Source organism: Oncorhynchus masou, chromosome 12 (genome assembly GCF_036934945.1).
Source record: "Oncorhynchus masou masou isolate Uvic2021 chromosome 12, UVic_Omas_1.1, whole genome shotgun sequence".
NCBI lineage: Eukaryota > Metazoa > Chordata > Actinopteri > Salmoniformes > Salmonidae > Oncorhynchus > Oncorhynchus masou.
In genome coordinates this window covers 67123814-67138768 of record NC_088223.1, presented here as the reverse complement: position 1 = coordinate 67138768, position 14955 = coordinate 67123814, and the positions used below count along the sequence as shown (strand labels likewise).

The window sequence follows — 14955 nt, the reverse complement described above, 5'->3', positions numbered from 1 at the left end:
TAGGTAGCCTGTTTGGTGTTGGGTTTTGTGGGTGATTGTTCCTGTTCCTGTGTTAGTTTGCACCAGTTTAGGCTGTTTTGGTTTTCACGTTTATTGTTTTTGTATTGATTTGTGTTTCCTTTGTTTTATTAAACATGAATCTCAATAGCCACGCCGCATTTTGGTCCGACTCTCCTTCACATAAAGAAAGCCATTACAATACCTTAATAGAAAATGGGAAAGTCACCCAGTAAAATACTGCTTGAGTAAAAGTTTGAAAGTATTTGGTTTTAAAGTAAAAGTACAAATATAAATAATTAAAAATTCCTTATATTAAGCGAACTAGACAGAAAAGTTTTCTTGTTTTTTTTACGGATTGCCAGGGGCACGCTCCAACACTCATAATTTACAAATAAAGCATGTGTTTAGTGAGTCTGCCAGATCAGAGGCAGTAAGTGATAAGTGTGTGACCATTTTCTTGTCCTACTAAGCATTAAAAATGTACTTTTGTGTGTCAGGGAAAATGTATTGAGTAAAAAGTACATACTTTTCTTTAGGAATGTTGTGAAGTAAAAGTAAAAGACTTAAAGTATTTTTACTTACAGTGCCTTGCAAAAGTATTCACCCCCTTGGCGTTTTTCCTATTTTGTTTCATTTCAACCTGTAATTTAAATTGGTGAAGTGAAATTGAAAAAATAACTTTTTAAATTTGTTTTAAAAATAAAAACGGAAAAGTGGTGTGTGCATATGTACTCACCACTTTTGCTATGAAGCCCCTAAATATGGTGGTGCAACCAATTACCTTCAGAAGTCACATAATTTGTGAAATAAAGTCTACATGTGCGCAATCTAAGTGGCACATGATCTGTCATATGATCTCAGTATATATACACCTGTTCTGAAACGCTCCAGAGTCCGCAAAACCACTAAGCAAAGGGCAACACCAAGCAAACGGCACTATGAAGATCAAAGATCTCTCCAAACAGGTCAGGGACGAAGTTGTGGAGAAGTACAGATCAGGGTTGGGTTTTTAAAAATATCTCAAACTTTGAACATGCCACGGATCACCATTAAATCCATTATTAAGAAATTGAAAGAATATGGCACCACAACAAACATGCCAAGAGACGGCCGCCCACCAAAACTCACGGACCATTCAAGGAGGGCATTAATCAGAGAGGCAACAAAGAGACCAAAGATAACCCTGAAGGAGCTGCAAAGCTCCACAGCGGAGATTGGTTTATCTGTCCATAGGACCACTTTAAGCTGTACACTCCACAGAGCTGGGCTTTACGGAAGAGTGGCCCAAAACAAGCCATTGCTTAAAGGAAAAAATAAGCAAACACGTTTGGTGTTCGCCAAAAGGCATGTGGGAGACTCCCCAAACATATGCAAGAATATACTCTGGTCAGATGAGACTAAAATTGAGCTTTTTGGCCATCAAGGAGAACGCTATGTCTGGCGCAAACCCAACACATCTCAACACCAGCATTATGCTGTGGGGATGTTTTTCATCGGCAGGGACTGGGAAACTGGTCAGAATTGAAGGAATGATGGATGGAGCTAAATACAGGGAAATTCTTGAGGTAAACCTGTTTCAGTCTTCCAGAGATTTGAGACTGGGACGGAAGTTCACCTTCCAGCAGGACAATGAGCCTAAGCATATTGCTAAAGCAACACTCGAGTGGTTTAAGGGGAAATATTTAAATGTCTTGGAATAGCCTAGCCAAAGCCCAGACCTCAATCTGTGGTATTACTTAAAGATTGCTGTACACCAGCGGAAGTCATCCAACTTGAAGGAGCTGGAGCAGTTTTGCCTTGAAGAATGGGCAAAAATCCCAGTGGCTAGATGTGTCATGCTCATAGAGACATACCCCAAGAGACTTGCAGCTGTAATTGCTGCAAAGGGTGTCTCTACAAAGTATTGACTTTGGGGGGGTGAATAGTTATGCACCCTCAAGTTTTTTGTTGTTGTTTTTTTGTCTTATATCTTGTTTGTTTCCCAATAAAAAATATGTTGCATCTTCAATGTGGTAGGTGAATACTTTCGCAAGCGACTGTAAGTACTTTACTTAGTTGTGGTGGTGGGATCCACAAGTCCCCATAACAGACATGCAAGCAGCTATGTCTTTGAACACATCCACCCAGAGCCTTTGCACACACACATGGAAAGGGTGTGTGGCATTGAAGATTGAGAGAAGGGAAGGAAAGGAAAGCTGCCCAAGCTGGTACAGAACTCTACTCCTTAAAGAACCGCAATGCTATTACCAAATCTATTACCAATGCTATTTGAAGAGCTCTCTCCCCCTCTCTCTCGCTGTCTCACTCACTCCCTCTCCCTCTCTCTCTCTCCCCCTCTCTCTGTCTTTCTTTCTCTCTTTTCCCTGTCACACTTTCTCAGGTCTGTCTCCTTTCTCCCAATGTGCCACAATAATTCCACAGCTGCTCTCCTTATTGATGTTCACCGTCACAGCTTGCACACCCTCATCTCTCCTCCCCTGTGTGTGTGCACGTGTGTGTTTAAAAGAGCATCTGTACGAGAGCCTATGCACAAGAGTGTGTGCTCATAGCGTTGGTACGTGTGTGTGTGTATGAGTGCATACTTATATCGGTGTGTCTGAGATGGAGAAAATATAGTTGAAGTGGTGTCAGGACGAGATATTGCTGAATTACTCAGTCATGGAGGTGTCATCAGTGTCTCCTCTCATGCTTGGCTGTGCCCTCTCCCCCAGCCCACTACCACTCCCCTACTCCCTTTCCAAGTTTAAGCAACCCACCCCACCTGAGAAGATTTCAATAATCTACTCTCTACAGTGGGGTGGTTTTCCAGCACATTGCACAGGCAAGCCCCCACCCCCCAATAGGCCCAGGGAGGGTAGAGCCCCTGCCTGCCCAGGCTCACCGAGGCTTTCCTGGGAAGAGGGCGCTCAGTGCTCCCTTATCTCTGGACCAAAGGGGGGTCTCCACCAAACCTACACCACACTGCATCTCCAATATGAATCCAATTTGAAATCTGCATTGATGGAATGGATGTGATTTTCATCTGACATAACGTATACAGATCATACATTATTCATTTGTTTATTTTACAGTTGAGGCTGTTGTATTATAATGATATATTTGTTGTTAATATATACGTGGGGCATAATGTGTATTTATGTTCTGCTCATTACTGTAAGCGCTGTGAATATTAATGCACTAGGTAATGTGATTTACGCCCGTCGTACATAAACCGAGCAGTTTATCTCTTTCCCTCTCCCCCTCTCTGTCTCTCTCGCTCTTAATGTGTCTGTGATGGAGAGGATGTGAAGGTCATACCTTTGTGTGTTTTTCTGCGTAACTTAATGAAGGCGGAGGAGAGACAATCTGGAGGCAAACAGCCTTGAACGCTCTCACACACACACACACACACACACACACACACACACACACACACACACACACACACACACACACACACACACACACACACACACACACACACACACACACACACACACACACACACACACACACACACACACACACACACACACACACACACACACAGCCTCATGTCACACTGGTGGGTGATAACATAATTAGAGCTAGCACACTCTGCCATGCTATTGTGGTTCTGTTTGGCTGTGAGATTTTGGCATTGGAGGCAGGAAGGACATTGCCACCCAATCTTTCTGTGTGTGATGTTATGTAGACTATCAGTCAGTAGTCCTTTGATTTCATGCATCCTGCCTGTGTTGTCAGACAAACATTGTAAGTCAGCCTTACACTACACATTCACTTTAGGGGCAAGGCCACAGCTGATTGTGTCCTATTCAGTGTGGGTCCTTTCCTCATGAGAATAAAGCACAGCTTGCACACTTAGATACCTCAAGCACACCTTCATTCATTCTCAATCCAATTGGACCAGTTCTTTCCCCTCAGCAAAAATACCCTTTATCTCTGTACTATATTATACAGTTGGAGCATGTACTCCTATAGAGCAGCCAGTAACAGCACTGCTGAGGCTCCCTAAGGCTAAAGGCAGTCATATGTCACACCGCTGCCTACTATTCCATCTGAGGCCTTTCATGCACGCACACACACACACACACACGCATGCACGCACGCACGCACGCACGCACACACACACCGTTGCCATATTACTGTCACTTCTGAGGATTACTGCACTGGAGGGTTTATCCTCAGACTCAGAGAACCATAGACAGACACAAACAAAAACAACCAGAGATGGAGGGTTGGAGAGGGAGAGGGGGGACAGTGAAGAAGGCAGCCTGGCAGAAAAAGGCCTCTCTGAGGCTGCGGACAGAGAGAGATGGAGGGGGACTGGGAGAGACGGTCTAAATCTGGAGCCGTGGCCGAGCGCGGCCTGCCTCACCCGATAACAGAATTACTGCAAATGTAAGTTTTGAGATGCTGCTTCCACCATCACTCTGCTCTCTCTGGGATTTATGGCTTCTGGTGAAATGATTCTCTCTGAGAAAGGGAGGAAGAGATGGAGAGAGAGTGACAGTGGAGAGGTGGAGAGAGAAAGAGGGATAGAGAGGGAAGGAAGTGGAAAGGTGAGAGAGAGCGATGGAGAGAGAGCTGAGTAGAGAGGGAGAGTTGAGACAATTGATGGAGGGAGGGAACACAGCAAACAGTGTGGATACATTATACTACTACAACACAAGCTAGCTAACATAGTTTACCACAGTATGAGTAATATTACCCATAAAAGGTAGCAGTCAAACACAGAAATCATTTTTCATTTTATCCATTGTTGATTTTAGAAACGCTTCAAATAAGGGCTGTGTCTTGTGTAGTCTTACCATAGCGTGATGTTTTGATAGCTGTGTAAATCTCTCTTGGACACGGTGACTTTTATCAATATATTAACCTGTGTTTGCTGCTGCTAATGTGGCTATCATACAGAACTACAAATGCCTGTCTCAAGCTTCATGTCACAGACCATGACAATGATGATCTGGACAAAACTGCCAAATCGAGGCAAAGGTAAGAATCTCTGGATTAACTACGTAATGTTAGCTAAATTTAGTAATTAATAAATAGGATAAAGTTGTTGAATTGGACAATTCTGTGAACTGTCTTGGGCACGTTTTGAATTGAATATGCCTGTTATCTAGCTAGCTAGCTCACAGGTTAGCTAATTAGCAACATTAGCCTGGCTAGATGGCTACATTTGTTTAGCCATTTAAATGCATGACATATTCATTAAAACGAGTTTAGTTTTCTTTGGATTTCATAAACAAACAGTTTAGCTTGCTCGCTAACTTAGATGGTGAAACTAAGGCTAGGCGTTTTTGATCATGTTTGTTTGTGTCTGTGGGTGAGGGGTGGGTAGCCTACTTCAAGTACAACTTGACTTGTAACTACCCTAGCTAGCTGTATTATTTTAGTCTGGCTTTTTGAGAGGTTTCAGAGATGGACTCATTAGCATCCTTTTTTCAGTCAACAGTGTGCTTACTTTACTGCGGGAGAACATTGATATGTGTGCTGTTACCCTCTGGATAGCAGATCATTAGTATAGCTAGTTGTCAAGGTTATGTAACCCATGCCTATCTGCTATGGTGGGCTTTAAATGAATTGGCATTCACACATTTGTTTTTGAGGTAGAATTACTTTAATGTTAATTGTGCCAAATTGAAAACCTTATTTGCACATTCTCTATTCCAGAACCATTGGGTGTGCTTGAGACGTATCATCTCTCAACTAGGTCAGCTGTTTCAACCTGGAACCTGGTCTGTTTTAGTCATTGCAGGAAGTCCTGAAGAGTAAGAGTGTGTGAAGGGTTTTGTCCCAGCCCAGCTCTAACACCTAACTTAAATAATCAACATACCGAATCATGGGCTGGAACAAAAGCTTATACACAGTCCTGCCATTCAGATCCGGAGCTGTCCACCCATTTAAGTCAATATTCTGTACTATGAATACAACTGGGGGCGGGGTTATTGATGCTCCACTATCAAGTTGAAGTTTGAACTTGTTTACTGATGCCATGGTGGTGGCTGCTAAAAAGAATGGAGCAGCTACTAACCAGAAGACTGCAGCTAAGGCAGCATTGGTCCACCCCTACCCTGTCTGTCGGGTGAGTAGTGCTGGTTGGTATTGTATGTGCCTAGGTTCCACTACATATGTAGAATATTGTACTGGCCTGTATGGTACAGTCTTTCATATGCGTAGTAGTTTGTTTCATCGTATTGCTTAGTTTATCATTTGTGTCAACTTTCAATCTAAGCCACAGATTAATTTACTCTATTTTGTACTTGACGTTTATTGACACAGACCTGAAGACATTCAAGCAGCACTTTGATAGCAAGCATCCCAAGTCTCCAATGGTCCCAATGCAGGCCTAAGGGACCACATACACTCAAATGGACTTACAGCTGGGGTAAGATTCTTCCATCATTCACACACAGTAGACACCGTGGAAACCATGTTGTCAACAAAATGCTGTTCTCAATGCTTAAGTTGTATTGTTTATGGCTCAATTTGTGGAAATGCTGTGATCACTTGTTTTTAATGTTGTGTTTAACAGACACACGATGGCCACAATTTGAATGCTACAACTGAGACAGAATGATGTCGAGGGACACGCCGAGGCCCCGTATATGACTGGACATGGGCCGGATATTTGTGACAACAACCGAAAAGGGCTGCAGAAGTACACCAGCACCACATTTGATATTTATTCCATGGCCAACCACCTCTCTAGCTACACCTTACTCCACGCTATGCCTTTTATGCCCCAATGGTTCCATCTTGTCTCTATAAACCCAGCCAACCTTCATCCATTCCCCTATGCTGCTTCCTTCACTTGTTCTTCTGTTGATTTGATAACATCTAGACTCAGTAACACGTTTAATAGTGTTGTGGTGTACTGTTTTTGCTACCTTTTTTTCAGCTGTGTAATGCTGTCCTCCTTATTCTGGGGTTCAGGCTGAATGCAGTGGTAAATGTACTGCTCATAATTGACAGCAGCAACATGGACCTGTTAAATTGACCAGAAGGGTGTTGATATAGCTGATTTTAGACATGGCTTCCGTGTTTTCAGTCTGTTAAGTGTGTTTCTCATTCTGCTGGAGTTGACCTAGTATTTTATATAAAACCTACCTCACGCATCCAGTTTTTCCATTTGTAACTCACCCACCAAAATCACAATATGCTGTTGTGTTATTTATGCTGATCTAATTCCTAAACTGGAAAAGCAGAAGAATATTTGCACTGTTGGATAATAATAATAGTTTATATGGTGCTCTTCGATGTTCCAGGTTTGTGATATTGATGATTAAATCATTGAAAGTTTACTTAAATTCAGATGTTTATGTGTTATGTATAAAAGGCATATGCATTGTATGCATTGTTTAATATTTTTTATTTCTTTAAAACAATGTAATTGTTGGAGTTCAGGTGTTTGACATGATTGATGGATGCCTAGGTGCCTTTTTGTCAAATAAATATGCTTTTCATTCATGATTATGGATACATTCTGCAATGGGTTAATCTGGCTTTGAATCTGCAAAAGAACACGTCAACAAGTGAGTTCTGAATTGGTTTAGTACAGTAGTTCATTCTGATACCATGAATTTAAATAGATTTCACCTTGTTCATGTAGTTGGCAGAAAAAATAAGGGATTAAATAAAGACTTCCACCGGATGAAGGTGAAGAGGATCTGGTAAAATAAGGGTATGTTGCAAATATCATCAAGGTACAGTTGAAGTCAGAAGTTTACAGACACTTAGTCAATTGGAGCTGTACCCATGGATGAATTTCAAGGCCTACCTTCAAACTCAGTGCCTCTTTGCTTGACATGATGGGAAAATCAAAAGAAATCAGCCAAGACCTCCACGAGTCTGGTTCATCCTTGGGAGCAATTTACAAACGCCTGAAGGTACCACGTTCATCTGTACAAACAATAGTACGCAAGTATAAACACCATGGGACCACGCAGCCGTCATACCGCTCAGGAAGGAGACGCGTTCTGTCTCCTAGAGATGAACATACTGTGGTGCGAAAAGTGCAAATCAATCCCAGAACAACAGCAAAGGATCTTGTAAAGATGCTGGAGGAAACAGGTACAAAAGTATCTATATCCACAGTAAAACAAGTCCTATATCGACATAACCTGAAAGACTGCTCAGCAAGGAAGAAGCCACTGCTCCAAAACCGCCATAAAAAAGCCAGACAACGGATTGCAACTGCACATGGGGACAAAGATTGTACTTTTTGGAGAAATGTCCTCTGGTCTGATGAAACAAACATAGAATTGTTTGGCCATAATGACCATCGTTATGTTTGGAGGAAAAAGGGGGAGGCTTGCAATCCGAAGAACACTATCCCAACCATGAAGCACAGGGGTGGCAGCATCATGCTGTGGAGGTGCTTTGCTGCAGGAGGGACTGGTGCACCTCACAAAATAGATGGCTTCATGAGGAAGCAAAATTATGTGGATATATTGAAGCAACATCTCAAGACATCAGTCAGAAAGTTAATGCTTGGTCGCAAATGGTCTTCCAAATGGAAGGGCAGAATTGAAAAAGCTTGTGCAAGCAAGGAGGCCAACAAACCTGACTCAGTTACACCAGCACTGTCAGGAGGAATGGGCCAAAAATCCTCCAACTTATTGTGGGAAGCATGTGGAAGGCTACCCGAAATGTTTGACCCAAGTTAAACAATTTAACGGTAATGCTACCTAATACTAATTGAGTGTATGTAAACTTCTGACCCACTGGGAATGTGATGAAAGATATAAAAGCTGAAATAAATCATTCTCTCTACTATTATTCAGAAATGTCACATTCTTAAAATAAAGTGGTGATCCTACCTGACCTAAAACAGGGAATGTTTATTAGGATAAATTGTCAGGAATTGTGAAAGACTGAGTTTAAATGTTTTTGGCTAAGGCTATGTCAACTTCCGACGTCAACTGTTGGTCTGTAACAGTTTTGGTCTAGAGTGTCACCTCCTTTGTAGAGGGATGACCGCGGCAGTTTTCCAATCTTTAGGAATCTCGGCCAATACGAAAAAGAGGTTGAACAGACTGGTAATACGGGTTGCAACAATGGCGGCAGATCATTTTAGAGGGTCCAGATTGTCTAGCCCAGCTGATTTGTACGAGTCCAGGTTTTCCAGCTCTTTCAGAACATCTGCTATCGGGATTTGGGTAAAGGAGAAGCTGGGAGGCTTGGGCAAGTAGCTGTGGGGGGTGTGGATCTGTTGGCCGGGGTTGGGGTAGCCAGGAGGAAAGCATGACCAGCCATAGAGAAATGCTTCTTGAAATTCTCGATTATTGTGGATTTATCAGTGGTGACAGTGTTTCCTAGCCTCAGTGCAGTCGGCAGCTGTGAGGAGGAGCTCTTATTCTCTATGGACTTTACAGTGTCCCAACACTTTTGGGAGTTAGAGCTACATGATGCAAATTTCTGTTTGAAAAAGCTAGCCTTTGCTTTCCTAAATCACTGCGTGTCTTGGTTCCTGACTTCCCTGAAAAGTTGCATATCGAGACTCTGGGTTCGAGTCCAGGGTCTGTCGCAGCCGGCCATGACCGGGAGGTTCATGGGGCACAATTGGCCTAACGTCGTCCGGGTTAGGGAGGGTTTGGCCTGTAGGGATATCCTTGTCTCATCGCACACTAGCGACTCTTGTGGCGGGCCGGGCACAGTGCACGCTAACCAGGTCGCCAGGTGCACGGTGTTTCCTCTGGCACATTGGTGCGGCTGGCTTCCGGGTTGGATGCGCGCTGTGTTAAGAAGCAGTGTGGCTTGGTTGGGTTGTGTTTCGGAGGACGCATGGCTTTCGACCTTCGTCTCTCCCGAGCCTGTACGGGAGTTGTAGCGATAGGACAAGATAGTAACTACTAACAATTGGATACCATGAAATTGGGGAGAAAAAGGGGTTAATTTTTTTTTAAACACAAAAAAAAGTTGCATATCGCGGGGGCTATTCGATGCTGGTGCAGTGGCTAGCAATTGCATCTACACAACTCTGTGTTGTTGTTTTTGTCGCACTGCTTTGCTTTATCTTGGCCAGGTCGCAGTTGAAAATGAGAACTTGTTCTCAACGGCCTACGTACAGTGCCTTGCGAAAGTATTCGGCCCCCTTGAACTTTGCAACCTTTTGCCACATTTCAGACTTCAAACATAAAGATATAAAACTGTATTTTTTTGTGAAGAATCAACAACAAGTGGGACACAATCATGAAGTGGAACGACATTTATTGGATATTTATACTTTTATACTTTTTTAACAAATCAAAAACTGAAAAATTGGGTGCGTGCAAAATTATTGACCTAAATGACTAATGATGATAAATACAATCCACCTGTGTGTAATCAAGTCTCCGTATAAATGCACCTGCACTGTGATAGTCTCAGAGGTCCGTTAAAAGCGTAGAGAGCATCATGAAGAACAAGGAACACACCAGGCAGGTCCGAGATACTGTTGTGAAGAAGTTTAAAGCCGGATTTGGATACAAAAAGATTTCCCAAGCTTTAAACATCCCAAGGAGCACTGTGCAAGCGATAATATTGAAATGGAAGGAGTATCAGACCACTGCAAATCTACCAAGACCTGGCCGTCCCTCTAAACTTTCAGCTCATACAAGGAGAAGACTGATCAGATATGCAGCCAAGAGGCCCATGATCACTCTGGATGAACTGCAGAAATCTACAAGGTGGGAGACTCTGTCCCATGACCGAAATGCAGCGTCTCATGTTTATTAGTGAAACAAACAAACGAACTATACATGAATAACTAATAAATACAAAACAACAAATGGAACAAACCTATTACAGCCTGACTGGTGAAACTAACACAGAGACAGGAACAATCACAGCTGAGGTTCCCAATCAGAGACAACGAGAATCACCTGACTCTGATTGAGAACCATATGTAACACACACCCCTAATCGACAATCCCAATAACTAAAAACCCCACTAAGAATACAACAAACAATAAACCCATGTCACACCCTGGCCTGACTAACTAATTAACTAAAACACAAAATACTAAGACCAAGGCAAATCAACAATCAGGCACAAATCTGGCCTTTATGGAAGAGTGGCAAGAAGAAAGCCATTTCTTAAAGATATCCATAAAAAGTGTTGTTTAAAGTTTGCCACAAGCCACCTGGGAGACACACCAAACATGTGGAAGAAGGTGCTCTGGTCAGATGAAACCAAAATTGAACTTTTTGGCAACAATGCAAAACGTTATGTTTGGCGTAAAAGCAACACAGCTCATCACCCTGAACACACCATACCCACTGTCAAACATGGTGGTGGCAGCATCATGGTTTGGGCCTGCTTTTCTTCAGCAGGGACAGGGAATATGGTTAAAATTGATGGGAAGATAGATGGAGCCAAATACAGGACCATACTTCCGGCGCCGACAGAGATGGCCGCCTCGCTTCGCGTTCCTAGGAAACTATGCAGTTTTTTTTTTTTACGTGTTATTTCTTACATTAGTACCCCAGGTCATCTTAGGTTTCATTACATACAGTCGAGAAGAACTACTGTATATAAGATCAGCGTCAACTCACCATCAGTACGACCAAGAATATGTTTTTCGCGACGCGGATCCTGTGTTCTGCCTTACAAACAGGACAACGGAATGGATCGCATGCAGTGACCCAAAAACGACTCCGAAAAAGAGGGAAACGAGGCAGTCTTCTGGTCACACGGGCACACCGTGCACCACTCCCTAGCATTCTTCTTGCCAATGTCCAGTCTCTTGACAACAAGGTTGATGAAATCCGAGCAAGGGTAGCATTCCAGAGAGACATCAGAGACTGTAACGTTCTGTGCTTCACGGAAACATGGCTCACTGGAGAGACGCTATCCGAAGCGGTGCAGCCAACGGGTTTCTCCACGCATCGCGCCAACAGAAACAAACACCTTTCTGGTAAGAAGAGGGGTGGGGGCGTATGCCTTATGGCTAACGAGACATGGTGCGATGAAAGAAACATACAGGAACTCAAATCCTTCTGTTCACCTGATTTAGAATTCCTCACAATCAAATGTAGACCCCATTATCTACCAAGAGAATTCTCTTCGATTATAATCACAGCCGTATATATCCCCCCCAAGCAGACACATCGATGGCTCTGAACGAACTTTATTTAACTCTTTGCAAACTGGAAACCATTTATCCGGAGGCTGCATTCATTGTTGCTGGGGATTTTAACAAGGCTAATCTGAAAACAAGGCTAATCTGAAAACAAGACTCCTAAATTTTATCAGCATATTGATTGCGCAACCAGGGGTGGAAAAACCTTGGATCACTGCTACTCTAACTTCCGCGACGCATATAAGGCCCTGCCCCGCCCCCTTTCGGAAAAGCTGACCACGACTCCATTTTGCTGATACCTGCCTACAGACAAAAACTAAAACAAGAAGCTCCCACGCTGAGGTCTGTCCAACGCTGGTCCGACCAAGCTGACTCCACACTCCAAGACTGCTTCCATCACGTGGACTGGGACATGTTTCGTATTGCGTCAGATAACAACATTGACAAATACGCTGATTCGGTGTGCGAGTTTATTAGAACGTGCGTTGAAGATGTCGTTCCCATAGCAACGATTAAAACATTCCCTAACCAGAAACCGTGGATTGATGGCAGCATTCGTGCAAAACTGAAAGAGTGAACCACTGTTTTAAATCAGGGCAAGGTGACTGGAAATATGACCGAATACAAACTGTGTAGCTATTCCCTCCGCAAGGCAATCAAACAAGCTACGCGTCAGTATAGAGACAAAGTAGAGTCGCAAATCAACGGCTCAGACACGAGAGGTATGTGGCAGGGTCTACAGTCAATCACGGACTACAAAAGGAAAACCAGCCCCGTCGCGGACCACGATGTCTCTCCCAGACAAACTAAACAACTTCTTTGCTCGCTTTGTGGACAGTACAGTGCCACTGACATGGCCCGCTACCAAAACCTGTGGGCTCTCCTTCACTGCAGCCAACGTGAGTAAAACATTTAAACGTGTTAACCCTCGCAAGGCTGCCGGCCCAGACAGCATCCCCAGCCGCATCCTCATAGCATGCACAAACCAGTTAGCTGGTGTGTTTACGGACATATTCAATCAATCCTTATCCCAGTCTGCTGTTCCCACATGCTTCAAGAGGGCCACCATTGTTCCTGTTTCCAAGATAACTAAGGTAACTAAGCTAAATGACTATCGCCCTGTAGCACTCACTTCCGTCATCATGAAGTGCTTTGAGAGACTAGAGGAATACCTATGGACGTCATAAAAATCTGACTGTGGAACATTGTGCAACATCGTGGGAATGTTCTTTGCAACCTACGTGAATAGCAAAAGAATATTATTGCAACATCCCAGACAATTCCCATGACGTAATAAACATTTCTGGGAACCTTTAAAGAACTTAGACCAGGTGTTCTGTCAATATTGTAACAACTTTATAAGAATGTCCAGTGCAACCTAACTTAAAAATTGTATGAATCTAATCACAACTGAGCATATTTTGTGTTTTGGGAACCTATGTCTTGTAATGTACCCACACTGTTCCCACAACCTAATTAACTGTTCCAAGAACCTTTCAAGAACAAACTAAATGTGTTCTGGGAACATTCTTGTAACATCAGGTGAATGATTTTTTAACCCCAAAAGAAACATAGAATCATCCGCACAACTGGACAGATTTTGTGTTTTGGGAATATATATTTGGTGATGTCCACACAATGTTCCCACAACTTAATGAAATGTTCGAGGAACGTTCTTGCAACATCAGGCAAATGTTTTATACAAACACGTTATAATCATCAGCACGACTGGACAGTTGTTGTATTCTGCTAACATTTGCCCTGACCGAACAAATGTTCTTGGAACTTTCACACACAGAACCAATTTTGGTTTGCTGGGAAAGAGAGAGTGTGAGGAGAGGTGGAGATGGAGAGAGGTGGGGAGACAGACATATAGACACAAAGAGAGAAATCGACGGATGGGTTTGGGACTAAGACTGGGAGACAGAGAGTTAAAGAGTAGGACAGAGACAAATAGAGAATCCTAAAAGGAAGGGTTAGGGAGAGGGATGTGGTTGAAATTAAACCTAAAGAGGGGTAGAGATTGGGATGGAGACAGACACATAGAAAGAGTGTGGGGTTAAGAGCGAGGGATGGGGTGGAAGTGGGAAAGAGTGATGGAGTGGGAGAGATATTAAGGTAATAAGACTCCGGAGAACACTGCTCACACCTCTGACTTTCCTAATAAGGAGCACAACATTAACTGTGGCTAGAAGTGGTTCACACTGCAGATAATGATTTAACCTACTGACACTGGAATTATAAGATTAATATATTACCAAAGATCTGTCCGTCATGCCTAAGCGGTACCCATAATAAGAAATGCTATCTGGGAAGATGCTTTGTAGTGAATAGATAAAATGTTGGTCCTTAGAAAATAAAAAGTTGGAAATCTCGGCTGTATGTATTCAGTTCAAGCACAGTTTACAGAGTCCAATAAGGAATAGCTCTAATAATTATGCCATTGCATTTTTTTTAAACATTTTTTTTGCAGTGATTGCTTTCAGTATTTATAGCATTTAGTCTCTTCCTGCAGAGTGCACTCTGTTGAATATCTTAGTGTGACTCTCTGGGGTCTTTCGGGCTGAAGTGCAAAGACAGACCAAGTGACAAATTGTCCAAAGTTTTGTGGATTTCTCTGTAGGTGCTGAGAAACAAAGAGGAGAGTAGCCATTTTCCTTGTCTCTGTCAATACCATGTATTTCTGTTCGTCACTAGGTTTAACTCTCTCATTCCTGTGCTAGTAACTTTACCAACAACTTAGTTATTTGAGGGCTTGTATTTGTATTCCTTTGTCCGGCATCCAATGGCTCTCATTGTTTTGTGTCTGTTCCATTTCCTTTTGTTTTCGTCCTCTCCAAAGAGGGAAGCAGTTGTCATCATGCCTCTTTCTGTGTGTGTGTCTGGTCTTCAAGGTGATGTGATAAAT

At 42.9% G+C, this 14955-nt stretch overlaps 1 protein-coding gene and 1 long non-coding RNA gene across 2 annotated transcripts in view; both read left to right on the top strand.

The window, feature by feature from the left end:
* LOC135550695 (LHFPL tetraspan subfamily member 7 protein-like) overlaps positions 1-14955 on the top strand; it is a 183336-nt gene that overhangs the window by 105092 nt on the left and 63289 nt on the right. The gene's annotated exons all lie outside the window — the stretch shown is intronic.
* On the top strand, positions 738-7449 carry LOC135550694 (uncharacterized). The gene is made up of 3 exons (XR_010457133.1): positions 738-6067; positions 6265-6370; positions 6518-7449. It is a non-coding gene; the product is annotated as an uncharacterized LOC135550694 (long non-coding RNA).